The sequence below is a fragment of the Trichechus manatus genome, unplaced genomic scaffold (assembly GCF_000243295.1).
Source record: "Trichechus manatus latirostris isolate Lorelei unplaced genomic scaffold, TriManLat1.0 scaffold00025, whole genome shotgun sequence".
Classification (NCBI taxonomy): Eukaryota; Metazoa; Chordata; class Mammalia; order Sirenia; family Trichechidae; genus Trichechus; species Trichechus manatus.
This window is the reverse complement of record NW_004443961.1, coordinates 16276923-16282862: the sequence shown is the minus strand read 5'-3', so window position 1 is coordinate 16282862 and position 5940 is coordinate 16276923. Positions and strand designations below refer to the sequence as shown.

Here is a 5940-nt window from a genome sequence, read left to right as displayed (position 1 = left end):
ATCAAAATGACTATCTATAAAATTTTTGTGCAGTGTTTCAGTAGAAATTTATTATTTTTTATAAAAATATCCCTGTAGATAGTTATAACAAAAACATTTTTCCGAAGCCCAGCTTACATGTATCAATACACCTACAAGGCTAAAACTCTATGCTGATTTACTTTTTCATCCTAATGCTCTCCAGTCAGAGCTGTCATTATTACCCAATTACAATGTCACTTGGAATCACGTGGTTTTGTCTGCATACACTACAAGCAGGCCCCGCTGTTGTTTTTGTTGCTGTTTTTATAGCTTTTATAGTTGCTGATTTTGTCAGATTTTCTGGTGTTCTGGTGTTTTAGCTACAATATTGTGGTAATTAGTATTTGTGACCCTATATCAATAGCTTTCTTGAGAATGAAGTACTGATTAAAGGAAAAGAAGGAGAAAAATCAAAAGAAGCTTCCACTCAGTTACTACTAATAATGTTGTAACTAATAATGTAATTCAATGTAGAAAAATTTTACAAAACAATATTGTTGTTAGTATTCATATAATCTAAGAAATATTACATTTAAGCAATTTACAACTATATCACATATTATTCTATGACTAAAATTGATAATAAACGTTACTAAGGATTCTGTATGGTCTGCTACAGGAGGAGGTCCTTGGGGGCGACCCCATGAGTTACCACACTGGGTGATAACAACCCTAGTGACACCTCTGCTCAGATTTGCTGCATTCTGCAATTAAGGTCAACATTTTAGGTTTATATCAAGTGTCTCACTTGGTTAGCAGATTCTTACTCTGCAATCAAGATTAAATTTAAATAGTAGTAGGTGCATAAATTCATCCATAGAGGAAATGAATCCAGATTAGTGGTGGTGAATGGCTATGATGAAAATATGACATGTCTTATAGATGAAAAGCTTGATGCAAAACTGTCAAACAGCAGCAGTAGCCAGGCAGTCTAGGTTCAGGAAGGCTCTTGGCTTACAGGTACCTGACACATCCTCCCTGTCACCAAGATGTCCAAGAAGAAAATCAGATCAGGCCAAGGGGCAGTGAAGGAAGAGCCCAAGAGGAGATCAACGAGATGGTCAGCTAAAACTGCTCCTGCAACGGTAGAAACAAAGCGAAAAAAGGCAGCAGGAAAGGATAAATCTTCAGACCAGAAAGTGCAAACCAAAAGGAAAAGGGGAGCAAGGGGAAACCAAAGTGACTAATCAAGAGACTAAGGAAGGTTTGCCTGCAGAAAATAGAGAAATTAAAAATGAGGAGAGTCCAGCCTCTGATGAAGCAGGAGAGAAAGAAGCCACATCTGACTAATAGTATATATCATGTCTTATCAGTGGTTCCTGTATCTCTCTTCTTATACAATCCAGAAGAATATTTTTATCAAGTATTTTGTAAATGCAACTTTTTTAGTAGCTCTAGAATCATTTTTAAGAAGGAAAGAATCCCACCTAACCCCATTTTTTAAATGTAAATGCATTTTTTAAAGAGGTGAAATCATTTTTGTTGTTGTTGTTGGTGGTGGTGGTGGTTTTTGTACAACCAGAAAATAGTGGGATATTGAATTATGGGACATGTTGACTTTGACTGTCTTAGAGTTCCTGGATGGTGCAAATGGTTAAGCACTCAGCTGCTAACCAAAAGGTTGGAAGTTTAAACACACCCAGACGCACTTTGGAAAACAGGCCTGACGATCTACTTCTGAAAAATCAGCCATTAAAAACCCTATGGAGTACAGTTCTACTCTGACACACGAGTCTACCATGAGTTGTAGTCAACTCAATGACAACTGGTTGGTTTTTTTATTGTCTTGAGTGTCAACATTCTATAGGTGAGGGGGGAGGCAGTTTTTATATCCTAAAATCCAAAGCATACTAAATAGCAATTTGAAGTCACAGTGAAGGATTTACTATGTCTTGACCATTTTAAATTACTTCAATTCTCATGTTGTTTTTTAGTAGAACTATTTTTTAAAGAAAACTACCCCCAGATATTGACTTTCCCTGTCAGAGTTGTGTGTACTCTGTAGAACCTTTGTTCATGGTCATCCAATTTTCCTAATACGTTCGTTAAATGCTGTGAAAGATGAAAAATTTGGGTGTGTAATGTATATGGGGAGCCCTAGTGGCAAAGTGGTTAAGAGCTACGGTGGGCTACGGCTGCTAATCAAAAGGTTGGCAGTTCAAATCCACCAGCCGCTCTTTGAAAACCTTATGGGGCAGTTCTACTCTGTCCAATAGGGTCACTATGAGTTGGAATTGACTCAACAGTAATGGGTTACAGTTTAGTGTATATGATATTAAAGTGTGAATTAGTGGAACTTAACGATGTAACAGCTTATCAACATTTTAAAATACTGGTACTTAATATCGTCTTAAGGAAAATTTGCCTCCAAATTTTAAATTGGAAAGTCAATGCAATAACTGTTTATAAAAGAATTACAACTACATGTCTTTTTAGATTTTTGGTACAACATTAAGAATCGTGTACAAATTGTTCATAATGTCTATGTACTGATCCTCAAAACAAGCAATAAAATATCAATTATGAAAGAAAAAAAGCTAAGTATTTTATACTAATATACATAACGATTAAAGTAATAAATCATTTATCACATTTTGTTAGCAACAAGAGCAAAACAAACTGATGATATAGATGCTTCTTGCACCTCCATCCTAAGAAAGCTATACTATAGGTGAAAAGGATCTCTAAAGTATAAAAGTATTTGATAGATGTAGGCCATTATTATTACTCATTGACTAAAAAATATGCTGGACCTAAAGAATTCAAGGTTCATCATGGTTGAGAATGTCCTGAATTCAACATAGTAAAATCCATGAAATTTTAATTACTAAATGTAAGAGAAATTAAAAAAAAAAAAAGATTTTAAAATTCATTTCCTAGTACAGATACCAATTATTTGATTGCTATACTAGTGAATGTTGCTCTTCAGGGTTAGGAAGAACCAATTGTCAAGGAAATTCAATTCAACATATATTTAGTGACTGCTTACTGTGGGCAATACAGTATGAGCTCATGTATTACTAGTGGAAGTATGAACTGACATCCCATCTCAGGAAAGCAATTTAGTAGTAAGTAGAAAAATTTCCGCAAATGTTTATATCTGTGAGCCACTAGTTTCACTTCCAGAAATCTAATCTAAAGAATTAATCAGGTGGCTTCACAGAAGCATTATTACCAATTATTTACAATCTCTTCCAAAAATAAAAGAGGGGACACTTCCCAGCTCATTCTATGAGTTCAGTAATAACTTGACACTAAAACTAGACAAAGACACACAAGAAAAAGAAAGCTACATCAATATCTCGTACGAACATAGGCACAAAAATTTTCAATAAAATACTAGCAAACCACATCCAACAACACATAAAAAGAATTATACAACATAACCACCAAAAAACCAAAATCAAACTTGCTGCCTTCAAGCCGACTCTGACTCGTAGCGACCCTATAGGACAGAGTAGAACTGCCCCATAGGGTTTCCAATCCAGCAGCTGGTGGACTGAAAATGCTGACCTTTTGGTTAACAGCCAAGCTCTTAATCACAGTGCCACCAGGGCCGCACACCATAACCAAGTGGGATTTATTCCAGAAATGCAAGGCCAGTTTAACATCCAGAAACGAACTCATGTAATACACCATATCAATAGAAAACAAAAACCACAAGATCATCTCAATACGGAAATACCATTTGACAAAATCCAACATCATTACATGATAAAAACACTCAACAAATTAGAGATAAATGGGAACTTTCTCAACATGATAAATGGCATCTACAGCTAACATTATCCTTAATGGTGAAAGATTAGATGCTTTCCCCTTAAGATGAGGAATAAGACAAGGATGCCTACTCTTACTACTTCTATTTAACATTGTACTGGAGGTTCTCGCCAGGGCAAGCAGGCAAGAATATGAAGTAAAAGACATCCAGATTCAAAATGAAGGAACAAAACTCTATTTGCAGATGGCATGGTCTTATATAGAGAAAATCTTCAGAAATCCACTAAAAAACAATTAGAATAAATGAGTTCAGTAAGGTTGCAAGATACAAGATCAATATACAAAATTAAATTTTATTTCTATATGCTTGCAATGAACAATCCAAAAATGATATTAAGAAAACATTTTCATTTACAATAGCATCGAAAAGAATAAAATACGTACGTATAAATTTAACAAAATAAGTATAAAACTTATACTCTGAAAACTACAAAACACTGTTGCAAGAAATTAAAGAAGACTTAAATAAAGGGAAACGCTCCCTATATTCACAGATTGGACAATTTACTATTGTTAAGATGGCAGTACTCCCTAGATTGCTCTACACATTGAATACCAGCTGGCTTCTTTGCAGAAATTGACAAAGCAGATCCTAAAAATCATACGGTAACTCAAAGGACTAGACAAGCCAAAACAATTCTGAAAAAAAAAAAAAAGTTGTAGAACTCACACTTCCTGATTTTAAAACTTACTACAAAACTACAGTAATCAAGTCAGTGTGGTACTAGAATAGGAACACACATATAGGTCACTGGAATAGAATTAAGAGCCTAGAAAAAAAAAAAAATTACAGGTATAGTCAGCTGATTTTTTACAAGAGTGCCAAGACAATTCAAACAGAATAGTCTTTCCAACAAATGGTGCCAGGGCATCTGGAAATGCATCACACTAGAATCACACCACATACAAAAATTAACTCAAAATGGACCAAAGACTAAATGTAAAAGACAAAACTATAAAATTCTTAGAAGAAACATTGGGGTGTATCTTAGTGACCTTGCATTTGGCAATAGACTCTTAGATATGACACCAAAGACAAAAGCAACAACAACAAAAAATAGAAACATTGCACTTAATCAAAAATTTAAAACAAAATTTTGTCTCTCAAAGGACACTCATGAAAGTGAAAAGACAAACCATAAAATGGCAGAAAATATTTGGAAATAATATATCTAATAATATATAAAACGTTCTTACAAACCAATAAGAAAAAAAACAAATAACACATTTTAAAAATGGGCAAAAGATCTGAAAAGACATTTCTCCAAAGAAGATGTAAGAATGTTCAAGAAATAATCAGAGAATGGACAAAATGATAAACAAGAATGCTTACTACAGCAATAGTTACTTAAAGTAAAAAAAAAAAAAAATGGAAGTAACCTAGTTGTCAAAAATAGGGGAATAATTATATGAATTATGGTGTATCTAGAGTATGAAAGAGGATACAGCCATTAAAATGATTTATGAAGAAAGTGAGGGAAATAATTAAACCCAAGATTTCTGGAGACTACTTGCTTGTATTTAATTACGAGTTCAACCACTTACCAGATTCATGTCCTTGGGCAAATTACTTAACATGTCTAAGCTTCAATTTCCTCATATGTAGGTTTTTGGTAAGATTAAAGGTGATTATCCGTGTGAATGGGAAGAAAGATATGGCAGTCTGGTCCTATAAAGATTACAGCCTTAGAAACCCTATGGGGAAGTTCTACTCCATCCTCCAGGGTCATTATGAATCGGAATTGACTAGAAGGCAATGTGTTTGGTTTGTGGCTTTGGATCCATATGAAGTTCTTAGCACAATGCATCACACATAATTAAGGCTAAATAAATGTTTGAAGAAAATGTTTATGTTCTTGTTTTTGTTTTTAACATGTTGACATGCTTAAGGTACAGTATAAAAATATTGAGTGAATGATTAGGCAAGTGGGTGTATAATCAAAAATCAAACTCGTTGCCATGGAGTTGATTCCGACTCATAGTGACCCTATAGGACAGAGTAGAAGGCTGTAATCTTTATGGAAACAGACTGCCACATCTTTCTCCCACGGAGCAGCTGGTGGGTTAAAACTGTCGAGCTTTCAGTTAGCAGCAAAGTGCTTAACGACTACACCACCGGGGCTCCTAAATGGATGAATG

General features: G+C 34.6%; 1 pseudogene; it reads left to right on the top strand.

Moving 5' to 3' along the window:
* The first annotated feature begins 1010 nt into the window (after positions 1-1010).
* Positions 1011-1311, top strand: LOC111820062 (non-histone chromosomal protein HMG-14 pseudogene; annotated as a pseudogene).
* Positions 1312-5940: the final 4629 nt, after the last annotated feature.